The sequence below is a fragment of the Cyprinus carpio genome, chromosome B4, assembly GCF_018340385.1.
Source record: "Cyprinus carpio isolate SPL01 chromosome B4, ASM1834038v1, whole genome shotgun sequence".
Classification (NCBI taxonomy): domain Eukaryota; kingdom Metazoa; phylum Chordata; class Actinopteri; order Cypriniformes; family Cyprinidae; genus Cyprinus; species Cyprinus carpio.
In genome coordinates, this window is record NC_056600.1 from 9098143 (window position 1) to 9120314 (window position 22172).

At 38.4% G+C, this 22172-nt stretch overlaps 1 pseudogene; it reads left to right on the top strand.

The window, feature by feature from the left end:
• The first annotated feature begins 284 nt into the window (after positions 1 to 284).
• Positions 285 to 22172, top strand: part of LOC109052335 — an 82128-nt pseudogene continuing 60240 nt past the window's right edge.

Genomic DNA, 22172 nt, shown 5'->3' on the forward strand with positions numbered 1-22172 from the left:
GTTTGCTTTAGAAGGCACAGCTTATCAGCATTCAGTGCTCCCGTTCGGCCTCGCCCTCGCCCCCGCACATTTTCAAAGTGTGTGGACGCAGCGCTTTCTCCGCTCAGATCGAGCAGAATGCGCATCTTGAATTATCTGGAAGATTGGCTGATTTTAGCCCACTCAAGGGATGTGCTAATCAGTCACGTGGAAACACTGCTTCGCCATTTGGATATGCTGGGACTGCGTGTGAATATGCAGAAGAGCGTGTTTTTACCGAGCCGGACTATAACATACTTGGGAGTATGTTTGGACTCGATGGCGATGCGAGCTCATCTCTCTCAAGAGCGCATAGAGGCAATTTCATTGACTCTGCGTCGTTTCAGACCGGGCAGGTCGGTTTCACTGAGGGAATTTCAGAGGCTTCTGGGACTGATGGCGGCGGCTTCTTCAGTGTGCCATCCGGGTCTGCTGCATATGCGGCCGTTACAGTTTTGGCTGAAGACCTGAGTTCAGCCGAGGGCGTGGTATTCAGGCCACAAGCGCATTACGGTCACTCACAGTTGCGTCAGCACTCTGAGACCGTGGAACAGCACAGATATGTTCAGCGCAGGAGTTCCTTTGGGTTTAGTGACTCAGCGCACCGTGGTCTCGACGGACGCGTCAACTTCAGGCTGGGGAGCAGCAGTATGCCTCGGCGTACCTGCCTCAGGCCTGTGGTCGGAGTCACAGAGAAGGTGGCACATAAACCGTTTGGAATTGGAAGCGGTTTGTCCTTAGCCCTACAAGCCTTTATCGGTCGGAAATTAGAGCGGGCAACATGTACTGATTCAAACCGACAACACGTCTGTGGTCTCGTACATAAATCGCCAGGGCGGCGTGCGTTCCAGACCTCTATTCAAACAGGCAGCGAGTCTCCTGTTGTGGGCGGACCGACACTTTCTCTCCATAAGAGTGGCGCACATCCCCGGTATCCTGAACCGTGGAGCGGACATGCTTTCGAGGAACGGGATTCCTCAAGGAGAGTGGATGCTTCACCCAGGATCAGTTCAAATGATTTGTGATCGATTCGGGAGGGTGGAAGTGGATTTGTTTGCCACAAGCGAGAACACGCACTGTCAGGCGTTCTTCTCGCTATCTCACTCCCCGCTGCCGGGAGATGCTCTGACATCGCGTTGGCCGGAAGCGAGACTTTACGCATTCCCTCCGGTGAAGATTCTGCCTATGGTGTTGTGCAAAATCAGAAAGGAGAGAGCATCAGTTATACCCGTGGCCCCGAACTGGCCGAATCAGCCCTGGTTTGCGGACCTGAGAGAGTTAGTGGTGGCTCCCCCATGGCAAATTCCCCTCAGAAAGGACCTGCTGTCTCAGGCGAACGGCACGATATGGCACCCCAGACCCGAGCTGTGGAACCTTCATGTGTGGCCGCTGCGGGGACCCTAAATGAGTGGGACGCTCTGCATTCACGAGTGCTGAGCACACTTACGGAGGCATGCGCGCCGTCTACCAGGCGCCTCTACGCTCCGAAGTGGGGATGTAAGGAGGCCAACCAGTTGGAGTGGAAAAGGAAAATGACGTGCTGTACAAAAAGTTGATGCAAAATCCAAAAATGGTGTTTTATTGGAAGGTGCTAAAATGTTTACAGTGCAGGAGAAGACAAAAATAAACAAAAACTGTACAAAAAGAAAAGAAAACAGCAACAATGTGCTACTTCTGGCTAAACCCAAATGGCCCAAGTTTGCAACACTGCTCAGCATTAGAGTCCACAATCAGAACTGAAATCCTTTCAGCCATAACGCCTATTTATAGGCTGAAGCCCCACCTATAGAGCATACCAACTAAGTACCAACGTTTTAGTTTGCAAGGATCAAATTAAATAATATAAACACTCAACACCACCCGTAAACCTTCCAAACAGGTAAAACAACAACAACCATTAACAGAGAAAGAGGTTACCAACTAATTAAATGGCAAAAGCAAGTTTTTCTAAACCCCCCCCACACTCTCACATCACACCAAAATGGTATCTTCCACAGGAAGTGATGTGGCTGTTGCTTTAAAAAACAGCCCAACCTGGATTATGGGTTTGGTTGTACAGAGTGTGAACAGGGAAGTTTAACTGCAAAAAGGTTTGTGGAAAATATGTGGAAAAATAAAGGTAATATCTATGAATTATTATGTGTTCTGGCATTCTGTTATTTTTAGAAAAATAATAACAAACTTTAAGGAAAACAATCAAGAGTTTGAAACTATAACAAACAAAACACAGCAGCAACAAAAACTTAGACTAAACACAAAACAAAAAACTCCATAAAAACTTTCCTGAGGTGTACACAGATGTTAATAATGCCGGCAATACACAGTATCAGTGAAATGGGTGTTTGTTTGAAAGTCCAAGTTTATAGAGTCACCAGGTTAACCTGTGACAGGGGACTTTTCACAAAATGGTGCCAGGACATTGGTATTGACCAGGGGACCTGTTCCGTGTCGGATGTTTTGCGCTTTCTACAACACAGATTGGATTGCGGGAGTTTGCCATCCACGCTGAAGGTGTATGTGGCCGCTATTGCTGCTTTTCATTCCCCGGTTGACGGGCAATCGATCGGTAAGCACACTCTAGTTATCAGTTTTCTCAGGGGAGCGAGGAGATTGTGTCCTTCACGGCCACCCTCCGTACCGCCGTGGGATCTAGCTCTAGTTTTGAGGGCACTATCTCTACCACCGTTCGAGCCCTTAGCTTCAAATGCGGTTAAGGAGCTTTCCCTGAAGACGGCCTTGCTTCTTGCTCTCGCCTCGGCGAAGCGCATTGGAGACTTACATGCATTTTCGGTGAACGACGATTGCATCTGTTTCAGACCTGGTGACTGTAATGTCACTCTCCGGCCGAGACCAGGTTACGTGCCGAAGTCACTCAATACACCGTTTAGAGCACAGGTTGTTTCCCTGCCCGCCTTATCTGCTGAGCCGCCAGCCTCACGTGACGCTGATGCTCAGAGCACTGTCTGCCCTGTTAGGGCATTGCGGATATATGTGGGTCACTCGGTCGCCTTTCGTCAGTTGGAACAGCTGTTCATGTGCTTTGGTGGATGTAATAAGGGACGTGCTGTTTCAAAACAGAGACTTTCTCACTGCATTGTGGACGTTATAGCGTTGTCTTACGAATGCCAGGGGAAAGATTGTCCCCTCAACATCAGAGCTCATTCTGTGAGGGCAATTGCTTCCTCATGGGCCTGGGCTAGAGGTATGTCTATCCAGGATTTATGTCTTGCTGCTGGCTGGTCTTCCCAGAACACATTCGCCAGGTTTTACAAGCTGGATGTACCCTCTGTAGCGTCACATGTACTTCGGTGAGTTAAGTTTCATTCATATGTTGTGAACCTGTTATAACCAGCTATACAGTAGTTACCATAGCTGCTAACTCTGTGTTATGGTTTATAAGATTATTCAGTTGTCACCGCAAACGCTGTTGACTCTGTATTTAACTCTCATGCTTGAGAGCTCATTGTGTTGTGTCTGCCCTAGTCAGTGCAGCCTTCGTGTTCATTGCATGAAGATATGCAAATTTTGGTAGGGTCGGAGCAGATGTTTCATTGGTCTAGTTCCGCCTCTCAGATGCGAGTACTCTTAGCGACGTGGCTATTGGCTAAAACTGTCTTGCTTATGTGTGGGTGTGATTGACCCCGTTCAGGGCTTATCTTCACTGCTCTCACGGCGGGATTTAATACGGTTCCCATATACATCTTAGCTGACGTAATGTTGAGTTACTGCCTTGATAGGGAACGCCTCCGGTTACTATCGTAACCTCGGTTCCCTGAGAGGCGGGAACGAGACATTACGTTAGCCGCCGTGGTTGCTGTTTGATCAGCTGTGCTAGCGTTCAGTCGTGATTCTGACATAATTTTTGCGCCCACGCATTTTATACTGCCCGGTGACGTGTCAGTATTTGCATGCTTCGCGTCAATTGGCCAGCTGTCCCCAGCTGGCGTTAGCCCATAAGATTTCAGCGAAAGTGGAGAAGGGAGGAGTTCCCATATACGTCTTAGCTGACGTAATGTCTCGTTCCCGACTCTCAAGGAACCGAGGTTACGATAGTAACTGGAGACGTTTTCTTTCTAGATTATTGGATGTTCATTGTATGTTTCTTGCGCCGATTGCAGGGTGAATAACATCTTTACAGTGGCAGCACCACTGTCTCGTCTTACGGTTGATTTGCATTGAGTCCATGTTTGTTTTGAGCTGGAGAAGTGTTTGACGCGTGCCAACGAACTGTCTTTGTGTACGTTTAGTTTCGACAAAAGGCCTTGAGTGTTTATTTTGTGTGGTACTTAGTTGTTCAATTTGTTGGATTCCTTGTCTATTCAATTTAAATCCGGTATTTTCCATATTAGTAGTTGTTTTGTTATTGTTGTTTTATTGTGGTTTTGTAAGTCTGTAGTATTGATTTCTTGTATATTGTAATTTTGTTTCCATATTAATGTGAAATTGGGTTATTTGAATTTAAGCTGATTTAATTTTTCTTTTTTTGTCTCCGTTTAAATTGAGTGCTGTTGTTAATTGATTGACTTTGGTTGATAGTATTGTGAAACAATTGTTTGTACATTTGTTGTAGTTCATTGTGCGTTAAAGTATTGTTTAAGCTTTTATTTACAGTTGTGTAACTGGTACAATATGTTGTATTAACGTGTGTGTGTGTGTGTGTGTGTGTGTGTGTTGAGTTCTTTTTGTCTAGGAGCTGCAGGCCATGGTACGGTGGCCAACTTATGCGATGCAACTTAAAGGGGTCATATGATGTTGCTAAAAAGATCATTATTTTGTGTATTTGGTGTAATGAAATGTGTTTGTGCGGTTTAAGGTTAAAAAAACATTATTTTCCACATACTGTAAATTATTGTTTCTCCTCTATGCTCTGCCTTCTGAAACGCTATCCAGCGCGTTGTGATTGGCCGAATGCCTCAAGCGTGTGATGGAAATGTTATGCCTCAACATATTGTGATGCCTTGTCCCGAGCGACGAGACATAAACATAAAAAACATTATAAACGTGATATAAACATGATTTCTAGTTGTGTATTCTTTTGGAAGGCAAAAACAAAGTAGTTTCGCTTTCTCAACAAAACAGCGTCACACACACTCAGCCTTGAGTGAGCCACGGCCAGCTTGAGTGAGTAGAGGCTGGCGGCTTGAGGCGGATTCTATGAAGGAGCGTACCTTGGGCATGCAGCAACCACATGTGACGACCCCGGGCTGACTCTGAAAACCAATTCGGCAATCCACAGTGCAAAGTGGATGTATTTCCTCATCGACCAGCACGGATCAGCCCAAAGGCATGCGGATTTTGTCCTCTTTTGGAAGGCCAAACAAAGTAGTTTCGCTTTCACAGTGAAACACACAGTGTCTATATGACATGGCGGCAGCGACAACAACAATACTACAATTAGAATAAAAGGTACTGTACGCATTCTTTCTTTGCGTGAACATCTGGTTATTTCAAAAGTGGGACAGCATGTGTTTTTTAATGTGGGATAGTTTTTTTTTTTTTTTTTTTTTTTTTTAATTTAATCTGTGTATTTTGCATATTTTTTTAACCCAAATGCTGGGTTCAGCCTGTTGGGTCTTTTTATTGGGTTGTTTTTAAATAGTTAGAGGAAAGGGTTCAAATACACAAAAATGCTGGAAAAAAAAAAAACATGAACAACCATAAGGATTTTTCTGAAGAATGGCAGGCAGATTAACTGTTCAGGACATACAAGGGACTCAGGAACAACTATCACTAAACAAAAAAACACAGCTGTGGATCATTCAGGTAAGAACACTGTATTAAGAATCAAGAAGATGTAAACTTTTAAACGGGGTAATTTTTATAAATTCAACTATTATTTTCTCTTGTGGACTGTATGTAAACATATTTAAAGTTAAATAAATCAATCAAGAAATAACTAAATAAACAATAACATGCATTTTGTATAATTCCTCTTATTTTGGTAAAATAATTAACATTTTGCAGATTCTGAAAGGGGAATGTAAACTTTTGACCTCAACAGTAGTTGTATTAAACATTACACACGTGAACATATATTTAGACAAACTGATAAAGACAGCAAACCCACTGTAGGCTTATTAAATTAACTTATCAAACATGGGTATGCACATTTAACCAAGAGTATTAAAATTTGAAGATTGCTTTGTAAAAATCTAACTATTTCTCAAGGCAAGACAGAAGCTATACATCTCAACCAGCATATACCTTGAATAAGTGCATAACTGTTAATGCTGCACAAATGTAGCATAAATGTGTTTAATAGGATATTAACGTTTTAAAGATGAAATTATGAAATGCAAAAAAAAAAACGATTGTATTACAGTAATTAGTGTACACTATCACACATTTAAAAATGTTGATATATATATATATATATATATATATATATATATATATATATATATATACAGTACAGGTCAAAAGTTTGGAAACATTACTATTTTTCTCTTCTGCTCATCAAGCCTGCATTTATTTGATCAAAAATACAGAAAAAAAAAAAACAGTAATATTGTGAAATATTATTACAACTTAAAATAATAGTTTTCTATTTGAATATACTTTAAAAAAATAATTTACTCCTGTGATGCAAAGCTGAATTTTCAGCATCATTACTCCAGCCTTCAGTGTCACATGTAACATCCAGTCTATCACATGATCATTTAGAAATCATTCTAATATTCTGATTTATTATGAGTGTTGGAAACAGTTCTGCTGTCTAATATATTTGATGAATAAAAGGTTAAAAAGAACTGCATTTATTCAAAAAAAAAAAAAAATTCTAATAATATATATTCTAATAATATATTTTCTTTACTATCACTTTTTATTAATTTAACACATCCTTGCTGAATAAAAGTATTGATTTTATTAAAAAAAAGAAAGAAAAAAAAATTACTGACCCCAAATTACTGACCAGTAGTGTATATTGTTAGTACAAAAAAAATTATATTTTAAAAACATAGTTTTTTTTGTTTTTTTTTACTTTTTATTCATCAAAGTATCCTAAAAAAGTATGACATGTTCTGAAAAAATATTAAGCAGCAGAACTGTTTCCAACTTTGATAATGAATCATCATATTAGAATGATTTCTAAAGGATCATGTGATAATGATCCTAAAAATTCAGCTTTGCATCACAGAAATAAGTGATAATTAAAGTATAATAAATTGAAAAACAATTATTTTAAATTGTTATAATATATCACAATATTACATTTTTTCTGTATTTTTGATCAAATAAATGCAGGCTTGATGAGCAGAAGAAACTTCTTTCAAAAACATTAAAAATAGTAATGTTTCCAAACTTTTGACCTGTACTGTGTACCATGTTTCTTATCTTTGAGCACATTGTGCGCATCAGTCTAAAACAGGGATAGGCAACTCCGGTCCTGGAGGGCCACTATCCTACAGAGTTTAGCTTCAGCCCTCATAAAAACTCACCTGTCTGTATCTATCTAGTAATCCCGAAAACACTAATTGCCTTGTTCAGTTGTGTTTAATTAGGGTTGGAGCTAAACTCTGCAGGACAGTGGCCCTCCAGGACCGAAGTTGCCTATCCCTGGTCTAAAATGTTGTAAACTAAGGCATTGAGTACTTTGGCTGTTCATACTTTAGATACAATATAAACAGCAAAACTCGGGTGTAGCCACAAGTGTGCAAATGTTACCTGAGCAGATGACTCCAGCATCTATAGCATGAGTACAGAAACTTAGGTCCCGTCCTCCTGATCCACAGTCCTTCAGTGTGGATTCTGGACCAACACAACTGACAGAAACCATCCAGATTGGTCCTGATCCTTGTCCAAAGTGTGATTTACCCAAAACATCTACAGGTTCTCCACAGTCCAGCTCTCTACACACCACTGCAGCATCAGCCAAATCCCAGCCAAGACCACACACTGTTCCCCACTGACCTCTATGAAGAACCTCCACTCTACCAGCACAGCGACTGTGACCACCAACCAGCCTCACATTCACACGGTCTAATATTTTAAATAAATGAGAGAGAGAAAGAGAGCCATATTGTGAATTAATAAATAATAACATTGTCATATGAAACGCTACTTTGCAATCAAACATCTTGAAGCAAATCTGACCAATTCCAGTAACATTTCTCCATCCCTCTATCTCTATATATATATATATATATATATATATATATATATATATATATATATATATATATATATATGTATATATATATATATATTCTGACCAATTCCAGTAACATTTCTCCATCCCTCTATCTCTCGGGTTGTTTTTTTTTTAATTAGTGTACTTACCAGCTGTGATGAGTATTATAACTAAAGACAATAAAATGAGTGTCAGGCATCTTCCCATCATCCTCAGCATGATTACCTCAACTCCCAGTACAAGCTTCTCCGCTCTAATGATACAGAAGTACAGGCATCCTCTTAATGAGAGAGAAAGAGGCCCAACACCCTCCAATCACACTCGCTATTACCTTATTAGACACAACAGAGGAAATCATCAAACAACTTCAGTGACAAATCAGAGGACGCTTTTCTGATTTTCTCCATATATATCAAAACTGTCAGTGCTGTTGAACTCCTCCTCCCCATACATCTAGACCTCAGTGAGGGGAGGCACACTCTCTCTCTCTCTCTCTCTCTCTCTCTCTCACACACACACACACACACACACACACACACGTTTCTGATTTAAAGGAGACAGGAAACTCTACAGTTTATTTACAGCATCAAAGACAAACACCTGCAGAGATGACATAAAAGCACTGATAACTAACTGAAAATGTCCAAAATTAGTGTATACATATATCATATAATAAACTCAACTCTGTAAAATTGTAAAAAGACTTTCTCCACATGTTTTGGGAATGTCCAACTGTTGTCAACCTATGGACACATGTGAATTCTGTTTTATCCTTTTTACTACAGCTTGATTACATGTCTAATCCATGTTTATGTCTTCTCAATGATGAAACTGGTTTACTCCTCAACTGTGTGCAAAAACATTTTGGATTCACAGACTCCTTAAAATAGTGACTTGTGATTATACAACTGCACGAACGAACAGGGCTAAACCTAGTACCATTGATGCATGGCAATGTTTTTCTATCAAAACTTTGGATTATAAAAAGGAATGACTAATGAGTGGTTACCTTTGTACAAGGCTTAACAGACTATGAGGGAAATTTAGTGAAACCTTAACATCTGTCAAAATAATTCCTGTAACTAATGAAAAAAAAATATTTAATTCCATAAAATAGCGGTGTTTTTATTTTATTTTATTTTTTTAGATGGCCCACTATAATCATAATTGCCATTCAATGGTGATCATGTTCTTCACCTTGTGACCAGCAGAGGGAGTCAGTGTGCATCTGTTCATTTCTGCTAAACCACCTTGTATTGTACACTGATACATCCAGAATAGTGTAGCCACAGACTAAAACTGTACATTTGAACAAAGCAATAATAATTTAATTTCGTTGTGTTTTTGCATGAGAAAAAATCTGGTTTTGAGAGTATCTGTGGTATCTAAAACATTAAATAAAGATGAATGAGAAAATAATTTAATATGACATATAGCCTAAATAAAATTTCAAATAAACCCTCCACCAAACATTATATAGAAAACAAAACTGTCTGTGTTTGGTTTTACATGTAAGTCAGACCATCTCTTCCCATCTACATGTTGGTGGTTCTTGTCCAAAATAATTTTACAATGTGACTTTTGTATGTTTATTCACAGTTCAGTCTACATGAGATTAGATGGAGTCTTAAAGCTACTGAGAAAAAAGTCCAAGTACAGTGCTTGCCACACTTACTGTACATAAGTGATTTTTCTTGTAGCAGTGTAGTATAGTAGTATTGCACTATAATACACTCCCATTTAGAAGGATAATAAATCTATAAAAACACCTGCTAGTATCATTGATTTGTTCTTTTGGAGTGGCATCATCAGTTCTCAGCTGTGTCATCTACACATAAAAATACACCTATAATATTGTTTCTGTTCAATATAATTACAAACACACACAAATTTAAGATTGTTTCAAAATGAAACATTTTACAAATGCATTGTGTTAAAAATGCCAAAATAAAACTATGCAACATTACAATATTTAATTAAAAGACAAATTTGTGCCAGCAACAGTCAGCTAGCATCAATCGCTAAACATCTCTCTTAATGAAAATGATGTCAAATTCAAATTTAAAACACTTTAAATGAGAGCATGAGGGTGGAAATAAAAAAAAAATAGACACCATGTAAAGAGTAAATAAATAACATAAAATAAATCTATTTATCAGGAAGTTCATCACCATACATTATTGTTGTCTAAATAAAAGAAAAAAAAAATATCTCAATAAACTTTAAATATGACAGACTCTGGATCTCTCCTACCTCTCCTCATCACTCTGTTCTGCTCTAACCTCCCAGAACACAGGTGAGATCCATTAACAAGTGTGGGGTGGTGACCTGTGTTTACGTGACATGAGTAAATATCAATGTAACAAAAATGTGTGCTGTGCTAATTATTTAATGTTATTTTATTTAACTTAATGTAAAGAAATTAGACAGGCTTACCTGTGCATCTGACTCCAGCATCTTCACCATGATCACAGTCACTAACACCATCCTTTTGACCCACTACCGGCTACATTATCCATCCAGACTGGTCCTGATCCTGGTCCAAAACGACTCTACACAGGTTCTCCACAGTCCAGCTCTCTACACACCACTGCAGCATCAGCCAAATCCCAACCAACATCACACACTGTTCCCCACTGACCTCTGTGAAGAACCTCCACTCTACCAGCACAAGGACTGTGACCACCAACCAACCTCACAATCTCAAAATCTGTAAAAGGAAGAGAGAAAGGGATTTAAATCACCTACAAGCAGAATATTGCAAAGTTGAGAAATAAGATGTAAAAAAGTTATAAATGCAAACATTTATAGAATTTTCAAGAAGGTTGAGATAAAACTACAGATAATCCTGTTATCCTTAAATTGTTATACTGTAAAAGCCCAAATTGTTTATAAAATTTAATTGATAATTATTGAACTATTCTCATAAGATACAGTTTCTAGATATTACAGATGGCATCTATTAAATTTCTAGTGGTTTGAGGCTATCATAGATAAAGTGGCTCATTTAAACGTGTATAATTTCACATTTTATTGTCTATTTTGTAGATGTGGTTATAGTGATTATGAAGGAGAGTGAAACGAGTGTCAGACATCCCTCCATCTTCTTCTGCTCGTCACACCGTGTGTTTGACTCTGTCAGCACAAGTTTCTCGTCTGCTCCTCAAACACACTGAAGAAACTGGCTCCTGTCAGCCCCCTAAAGAGAGAGAGAGACTCACAGCTGCCAATGACACTCACTCTTACCTTATTGGACACAACAGAGGAAATCATCAAACTCTCTAGCGCCACCTTTTGTCCAAAGTTGCACTCATGTTTATGCCAATAACTTTTGAACCTTAAGCCAGAAAATGAAAATATTTTTGTCCTCTGAATCCTTGGCTCATATCGAGCTGAATGAACCAAAATTCAAAAATCACTAGGTTTAGTTTTTTCGTTATTTTTAATCGTTCGTAAAGCCTACTTTTTCGAACTCGTCCAAGTCCGTTGCACTGATTGTCACGAAAATTGAACCAGATTATCTTCAGACCATGCTGGTAAAAAGTTATGGAATTCAAGTGATTCAACCGTTCTTGAATAACATGAGAAATAATTCTATGAAAAGCACACAAAAATGCATGTGAGGCTATATCTCCGCAACAGGCATATGAGACCAAACTTGGTGTGTGTTATAACCGAAGCGGCAACCTCCCCCTCTCTCGTCTCGTGAAGCCAACGAGGAAGTGACTAAAACTGCAATTCATCGACTGGCCGCTTGAGGGTGGCTGCAAAAGGGAGTCAATCCCATAGACTCTCCATGTTAAAATGCCCAACTTTACAGCAGAAAAAAACATGTTAACAGCCTGACTCAAAAAATGATTTTGGTCTATATAGCTAATATTGCTATATAGCTATATAGCTCTATATTGCCCTTCATGACAACTGAGGGGGGTGAATTTTTTTATAACTCATCCATTTAAATTATATTAAGCCTTAAAGTTCTGCATAATTAAAGGTACAGGTTGTAGGACCTGCCATTAGAGGGCACACTACCAAAACAATAACAATCGCGTGGTTTGATGATGCTAAGAAGGAGCGTGGAATGATGGGATTTGTTGTCTTCTACCCAACCGCTGATGGCCATCAATCAGGCAGAAAGATAAATCATGGATTTAATTGATTACTGTTTAGTCAGATGATATGAAAATGATTACCACTTATGCCCCACGTTTGGCGTGTATGCCCCATAATACTAATCTTGTTGATCGTTATAATAGCATACGTTTTCTGTAAAGATACGTATCAAAACAACTCACCTGTCGAGTAAAACACAAGCGAGATCAGCATCTCTTTCTAGTGGAAGTTTGTCGCGAAGCTCTCTCCATCTAGAAAATGCAACACCGATATTGATCCTCGCTTTTTCTCTCCTCTTGTCCCAAACTCTTCATGGGTCGTTTGGTTGGCCCGTACGCTTATGTTTACGGGAGCTTACCTTGTCGACAGAACCAGACGCAGACGGTAAACAGTAATTATGTTCCATTAATAAGTAACACAATCCACCATAAACATGCAAGAAGTAGTAAATAAGGAACTGCTTGAAGTAAGCTAGTGGTTTGCTGGACGCTAGACACTGTTGTCATGTGGTTTCTACGTCAGTAAAGGCGGTAACATAGGGTAACTAACGTCATTGACAGGCGACTGCACTGCCCCGTGGCACTGTTTAGAATGGGAATTTTCTCATGATTTACAAGTAGTTGAAATCATTAGAGATATTGTTAGTAATCAGCTGGACAAAATATATAACACTGGCCTAGTGGTTTTTTGATATTTTACTGCAAATATCTTACAAATTGTACCTTTAAGGGCGTGGCCACTTGAGTGACAATGCCGCTGGGCTAGGTGGGCCTGGCTTCAGCAACTAGCTCCTGCCTTTTTGCCCATTTTCGATTATCCGGGAGAGTCGCGCGTTGACTCGCTGCCAAGATGGCGACGGCCCGCTCTGCACTCTTTGAGCTTCAAAAACGCTCTTCAGGAGTCTATGGGTGACGTCACGGAAAACTTATGTCCATGTTTTTTATACAGTCTATGGTTAGCAAGCATGACCTGAGACTACCTGCAGTGTTTCGGCACTGTGCATCCTAGTGGTCAGGAGATATTAAAAAATGCATATTTTTTGCTTATAACTTCTGAATGGTTGGGCCAAAATTACAAAACGGGTCTCTTTAGATTTGATGCATCATTCCAAGTCTAATGATATCCAATTTTCCCCATGTCAGCCATTTTGGGTGTTGGCCATTTTTGTTAATTTTGTCATAAAATGCTATAATTTATGAACCTATTGACATATCGATATGAAACTTGGTAAGCATCTTTGACACCATGCCCTGATGGTTCTCAAAAAGATTTGATGGTACTCAAAAAGATATAATGACGTTTATAAAAATGCTAATAACTTTTGCTTACATAAGCCTATTCTAGCCTAGATTACTTGGATCATGCTGAGAACATTGATACCAATTTTTGCCATAATTGACTTAACTTCCTGTCCACCATTTTGATTTATGTTGAAAAACCTACTTTTTCTAACTCCTCCTAGACCCGTCAGTCTGAATTTCAATAAATTTGACTCTGATCATCTTCAGACCATGCTGGCAAAAAGTTATGGACATTGTGTCGATATAAGAAACGGTTTCCTCGTTTAACACATCACGAATTTGCTGGAAAGATAACAAAGATACAAATTTTCGCTTAGACATTCCGAACTCCCTGTCCGGCCATTTTAATTAATGTGGAAAACCTACTTTTCTAACTCCTCCTAGACTGTAGTAGTCCAATTTTCACCAAATTTGACTTGGACCATATTCAGACCAAGGCTGCCAAAAAGTTATGGATTTCGTGTCGATATATGAAAATGGTTTTGGTTTAGTGCATTCACAAATTTTGCTGGAAAATATGCCAAAATACATAAGAGGCTGTATCTCTGCAAGCTTTGACATATTTACACCAAAATTTGTATGTGCCATTGTCACCTCACACTGACCACGCCACATCAATTTGGTAACAGAGCCACCTATTGGTCAAAAGTAATAAACCCTTAATTAACTATTAATAATTACAGTTCCATAAATACTAATAACTTTTGATTGCATTAGCCTATCATAATGAAACTGGTCTCAAAATATTCCTTGGCTTATACTGACAACATAGATACCAAATATGCCAGAGTAAGCTGAACTTTCTGTCGACCATTTTGATTTATGTTGAAAAAACATGCCTACTTTTTTCAACTCCTCGTCAACCATTGCACCGATTTTCACCAAAACCGAGTATGATTATCTTCAGACTGTTGCTGACAAAGTTAATGGATTTTCTTGTCGATAAACAAAACCGTTTTTTGACATACTGACCCCTAAAACTTTGTATGTGCCATTGTCACCTCCCATCACACTGACCATGGCATATTAATTTGGTAACAGTGCCACCTATTGGTCAAAAGTGATAAGGCAATACATCATATTACTAGTGGTTGTATTTATGATTTTTCAGCCCTTTTGCCTAAAATAACCTTAAAATGGTTTTAATTACTCATTCCTGCAGTTGGTCTGAAGCTTGCTTCTGTAGTGCTTGGCCCCATAATTGCTGGTTGCAGCTATATTCATTATTATTATTATTTATTTATTATTAATAATAATTACTATTAAATAATAATTATTATTTTATAATAAATTTGGTACTACAGTTCTTCTGTATTTATATTTTCACTATACTGTTAATGTTCTAACCAAGAGCACTATTAACAGTGTGTTAATACATTATAAAATGAACAGGACTCTTTGTGTACAACAAATAGAGGGCTATTCAGACAACATTTGTAAATAATATTGGTTTCTATTTTTCAAAATATATTCATTTGGCATTATATCAAAGACATATGTAGCTGTAGATGTGTGTTTAACACTGTAATGTGCAATTCAACATCCAGCAGATGGCAGCAAAAGTTATTGTAAAGAGGAGCAGACAAGAGTCTAGTCCCTTGTGTCCCTCTTGTGAACTTAAAATTACACACAAAAAAATTACATTCTACTTACATAATATATACTACAACAAAAAAACATAAAAATCAAAAAACACTGCAGCAGTGAGAGTGATATTTCTGGTATTTACATTCAGTTGTATAATAACGGCAAATTAATAACGCCATTTAAAAGTAGGATACCCAGACCTCTCCGTTCTCCAGGAAACAGTCTGGGGGTTTTGGTGTTCTGACCCTAAATGGAGCTGTTCCTGTAAAATGTTCTCTCCGATTTTTCAGCACGTTCAAAAACAGCTGCAAAGTCTGACCACCAGAGCTGACTGGTCAGGGGTGGCTTTAACCACTTTGTGGGCCCTAAGCCAACGTCCAAGACCCCAGCCCCCTCGGTACAAATCACGTTCCAGGGGAGGGGGTCCCACAGGGGGCCCCACACACTTGTATGGTTTGGATAATGGTTAAATCCACTACCTGCTGCTGGTTACTAGAGCAATCATGTAATTATTTTCACTGAGAGTGATCAGCTGCCAAGCTACATTTATTACTTGGTTACACGCCTGCTACTTTTAGTCATGAAGAACAAAGCCTGGGCATCCATTAATAGCACTTCTTGTGCACTTGTGGTCTTGTCAAAAATCATTAAGGCATGAGTGGCTGATTAGATATTTGTGTTTAACGAGCAGTTTAAGTGGCCATTGAGTGTATACTGTATTAACACATAGAGATAATAAAATGGAAAAAAGAAACCTGCATCTCCATAATGTTGTTTTTCCCCAACGGACATCAATGAAAGAAGATCTCATAACGCAGTGCTGCAGTAAGAGATAATTTACAAACAAAAGAATATCAAAAAGTAAGAAGGACATTACTTTGTGTATAGATTAATTGAGCTACTCCCCACAACAGGCCAGCTGTTGCTTGTTTTATATTGATAGATATGACATGAGCTTCACTGGGATTTTAAGATTCTGTTGTTAAACAGTGTTAAAGGCATAATATATTCGTTGTATATTATATTGGTATAATTATTATATTACATATGGTGTATGTAGAAGAAATATTTGAAACTGTTACAGGTACGTTGAATTACACATATTATAACACAGTACTTTCTACAGTAAAATGTTAGAATATAAAAAGTAGTTTATAAAATAAAAGCCCCAGCAGACCAAGCAATATGCCTAATGTTATTTATTGGTTTACTAACACGCCTGATCAACATAAGATAATAATAGTTGATAACACGGGATGATTTTAGTTGATTTGTTATTTTATTATTCTTTCTGTTGGTGAAGTTTACATCAACTCAGCATTTTTTCAGCATTATCCACTCATGACTCATACTTTCTGCCGCGAAGCGCGAGGGCTGTTAGACATCACTGATGGTCATTCCTGGGTTTATACGTATTTAGGATGGTTTTGATTGTCACTCGTGTTTTGTGTAAGATCAGACAGCCAACTTTGACTCAAGGCTCATGTAATCTCTTATTGACAAACAAAAACTTGTGTCTGAAATTTTTTTTTAAACTATTAAACAAGCCCCCAGAAAATCCAACAAATCCCACAAAGGCATAACAGATTTAATACAAAAAATGGGAAAAAATATAAAACCGTGAGATTTGGTACATGTCAATAACAATATCAATATATCAAATGACTCAGACTTTGTTCATGTGTGTTGAACCGAAGCAGTAGATGAGATCATTGAGCCAAATGACCCCCTTCTTTGTGTGACTCCTCCTCCACATCATTCATAATCTTGTTATTAAAAACAAAATCTTAAATCATGTCAAATACTGTATTTGAATAATATTTTAAGTCAAAACAACTGGAAAATCTAAAAAATCATTCAAATCTAAATTAAGAAAAAGTTAATATTGAACAAAAGGGTTATAGTAACTTACCCTAACAAGGTTTCTCAACATCTTCACTGTACACTCATGACATCATCATACACCCCTGAACTCCCCTCATGATCACGAATGACATGAAAACATCTCATATCATTTTGTAAAACACTATCACATTAAAGGATCCCTTTTCCCTTCAGTGACTTGATTACACAGAACACTTGTCTGATACTCATCTAAACATGAAAAGAGCGATAAAAAAATTGGGGGTAGTTCCTGTGGACATCTCACCTGTTACCCACCCCTTGAAGAGACTCGGGGTCTATTAATGATGACATCATCATAAACAACTCTTTGCGTGTTTCACTACACATAAAAATATGAGGTCAATTTAATGTAAACCAAAAAAAAAAAAAACCCATTAAGGCGAGTAATTTTAAAATATTATCTGTAACGATCTTGATTTTAAAGGAATTAGCTCAAGTGGTAGAGCATTGGCGTTTACGAAGCGCAAGGTTGGGTTGTCGATTTCCCCGGGAACACATGATAGGTACCAATTGATAGCCTGAATGCAAGGGGGTGTAAGTCGCGTGGGATAAAAGCGTCGGCTAAATGCATAAATTTAATTTAATTTTTAATTTTTTATATATATATATATATATATATAAAAATACATATCTATATAGATAATATATATATAATAGCTGATATAGTATATATAACACCTTAAACACCTTTATTGATATCAGAGTTCCTGTCCGCTCGTCATGACATCATCATAGCTCTCAGGTGTGTCTTCTATACGTTCACAAATTCATTACATTAAAAACCAATTAGAAATATCTGTGTTAAATTTAATTAAAAATTCTACATGTATATTACATGCTGTTGTAGAGTAGAGAGAGTGACACATGTCGCCACGATCTGGTTTCATTCCAACAAGTGATGACATCATCATAGTATCCCCGGTGTGATTTCCTTCACCATCTCCTTCTCTGCATCAACACACAAATATGTTTGGATACAAAAGTGAAAATATGTTTTTGTTGCAGATCATGGGACTGAGAATTTATTAAACATTTGGTAATGAATCATGTGATCAGTTAAAAAGGTCACTGACCTTTTAGGCCACTGCCATTGGCACGCAAAAAAAAAAAAGACGATCATCATAATACGCAGTCTTGATCTCTTTTGCTAAAAAAGGAGATAAAACTGTTAATAGATAAGTGAACAGCAGTATTTGAATGGAGTATTGAGTTATTAATCAAATATTAATAAAATTTGTTAATTACATTTATTTAGGATGAATTCTTTCAAAAATTGATTTGAGTGAAATGGTGAGTGAATGTGTGCTAGCCACCCTCATCTCTCTAAACCTGAGACGAGACAAGCTCATCAGCATCTTTATACCCAGAATGCCGTTCTTTCATAGATGAGACTCCCTGCTAAAGAAGCAGAGGTCAGTCAGCAGTCAGAAAATAACATGTTCATTGGTGTAGTCATTGGATAAACAACAATCAATGATCATTATGGTCATTTGGCAAAACAAAAATTCATAAAGAAGACAACAAACGAAATTTTGGGGGGGTTTGTGTTGGGAATTATTCACATTTAAAAGAAAAAAAAGGCATTAGTTGGGGTTTGGAGGCACTGGGAAATCCCTGTTTGTTTGGTTTTTTTTGGGGAAAGGGGCCTATTACAAAAGACACAAATGGAGGAGTGTATCCTCCACATTCCGCCGTCCAACCCATTCCTCACGCGGGGGGCCAAAAAAAAAAAACTCCGGGGGCTCCAAAATTACACACACACACACTTGCACCTACACTTAAAACAACATATGAACACCTCCTTATGACATCTAAATATACCAACAGGAAGAGACACTGAACACTGACACACTCACGCACAACACACACAACACACAACAACACACACACACACACACACACAACACACACCAAACACACACCTGCGACAACTGCTCTGGGTTTTCTGTCAGGAATTCTGTGGTTTGAAAGCAGGAGGGTTTAATATACAGGACTAATAGAATTTAAAAAAAGATGAAAACCATCACTGTCCTGACAGACCTCTTATTAAATGCTATTTAAAAAAAAAAAAAAAAAGAGTATGATGGCTCATGTCTCACCCCTCTGAGGGAAGTGATTGTGTCTGTGCTGAATATCCTCATAAATGGGCCCCAGACATCGTCCTGTGTCTCCTCTAGAGAGAGCTGTGCGTGTAGACAGACAAACCTGCTGTCAGTTCACAACAAGCATGACTGTCACACACTGAATAGTTTGTTTTTTAATTAGTTACTATTGTCATGAGTAAGGTGGTCACTTTTCAAAACTCTTGAACAAACACTTCAACCTCATCACACTTGTAACACCACTAGGTCATTCTTTCTAAAACACATCTCATGATTTCATTGTAGTTTGCATATATTTTCCCTTTCCACATAATCACGTTGCAGAAGCACAATATTGTGATATGTATTGAGAACATTTTGGTTTAATCACATAAGCACAACAGTAGATCTTCTTTCAGTTTAGTAATTTTAACAATCATATTTCATTAAAGAGCAAACATACAACGATTCATGTTTCAAAATCACCTTTTGTTGCTGAAATAATTACAAATAATACAGGCATACCAACTAGCTTGCATATCTCACATAAAAATCCATAATGTTATAAAAGTATTATCCAGTGTGTTAATCAAAAGGTCTGGATGAAGGTATGACACGGCCATAAGGTTTTTTGGTTGCTTGAACAGATTTTACTGTCATGCAGTAAATGTCCTCACTGTGCCATATTAATTGAATCTATACTCTCGCTGAACGGATGAAGGGTGAGTTATAGTAATGTGCAATCTTTCCCATGGGTATGCTTCTATACAGTAGGCCCTGGCTAATGTAATGGAAAATGCTGTATTTGATGCCCTCAGTGCCGCCTTCTTTTGATACATCTCTGATTCATCTCTGAGTAGTTCCTGTCCCTTGTGTCCTGCGGTATGTGTCAAAAATAGCGAAACCCACAGTGTTACAAATGAGGGAGGTTTTTGTGCAATTTGCTTACTTCTTGTTACCAACTTGTACCCACAATATGGTTACTAGTAAGCAGGAACACACCCACACAACACACTACACACACCCCACACACCCACATAACACACACGTTGCCCTATCATTATGGTGACCTACTCCTAAACCTACCCCTTAACAAAAAAAATCCTCAGAGTGCCCCCCATAAGGACATGATTTTCAGATGAGTGTCAATTTTGTGTGGACATTTGGTCCCATAATAGGGGTTTTTAATTTTAGGGCCCTTACTGGACCTGAACCACACACACACTTACAAAATAGTGGTTATCATCTTAGATAAATCACTTGGAAGTTGTAAAAATATTCATTGCATTTGGTTATACCTAAATTGCAATCTAGCTGTATAGACACTATATATCGATTGATCTAATCGATAGATGCACCAAATGATTCCTGATTAACCATTTAAGATGATTTAGATGAAATAATAGACACATTTATTAAACTGAATGAGAAGTCATGCACATAAAAGTTTGATAGTAAGAGCTTTATGAAAGGCATTACTGTGAACGAAACATTATACAGATGAAACACTTACTTTGTGTATTGAAAGGGAATTTTGTGATTGTGTGTATGTACTAAACAACTGCAAATATGCTGAAAAAGTGCACTTTTGGTGATTTTGTTGTGATATTAATCTAAAGTTTTGAAAATGTACCACTCTGCTTGTGAAAATAGTAACCAGAACCAATTACAAAATTGTAAGACACGTATGACGTCCCTGGGATCTCTCCTACCTTCTCCTCATCACTCTGTTCTGCTGAATCAGTATAAGAAGTGGCACTAAGAGCAGTAAGAGCACAACTCCCAGAACAATCACAAGCACTGGGGGGGACAGCGAGAGACACTGCTGGAGGAGTTTGTGGAGGAGAGATTGATGTTGTGGCAGGAGTAGTGGACACTGACACATCTGCCAAATCTGTCAAACAAGACACAGACACATTAACAATAAACACACAAATATTATTAGCACTAAAATTATCTAAAAATTGTGCTGTGACCTGCACAGGTGAGTCTAACATGCTTCTTGCGGATGCAGTCAATGTGGTTTTTCAGGGAGAGAGGACAGTCCCACAGGTGAATCTCATTCCCTCTGCACTCTACTCTGTTCATCCACACAACACCTTCACCAGCACCAAAGACTGAATTCCCATCAGCCCTCAGTGCTGCTCCACAACCCAGCTGCCTGCAGACCACCTGAGGGCTGATCACTGACTGACAGACTGACCCCACACAGCGTTATGATACACCTCCAGCCTCCCAGAGCACCGGCCCTCCCCCTCCACTCAGTCTGAGAGGAACATGATCTAAAACACAAACATCAACCACCACTGATCAGCTTCAGCACATATAACAATACATTTACAATGCACTTCATAGCAATTTAAAGCTGTGATTAATTTTGAATTAAAACAATTAAGTAATTACAAAATAATTTAGCATTCCAGTATACACTTGTGAATACAGAAAATATAGGCAAATAAATTTACTTGAACACTGTCTCTGGTGAGGAGATGGTGAGGTTGAACACGTCAGATGACTCCGAGAAGACTCATCACTCTCCTCCACTGAAATTAAAGCATGATGCAATTAACTGAACTGAACAAAATATGTGCATATCATATTAATAAATCTCTCTGTAAAACTTATTTTCTGTGTGAAAGCATTTTCATCCTCACAAATAATTTTAGTCTCATATTTTAGACTCCCCATCTGCTCAGTTTAGTTTAGCAGATAATTGTATTTACCATATTTATTTATTTAAATATGACTATTGAGACAATATTAAACCATTTAAATACTATTTTACCCGAGCAAGTGATCTTGGCCACCTCATCTTCACCACAGTCATTCTGTCCCCAAGGTGAAGATGGACACTGCCAAAAACTGGAATCATGTGGACGACATGTAACTTTATCAAGCCAGTTAGGAGCTGATTTCACTCTTGATGTAGAATCAGACAAATCACCAGATCTTCCACAGTTCAGCTCTTGACAGATCAGACTCGCTGCATCTCTTTCCATCTGGTTTGTACACACATTACCCCAGGATCCATTGTAG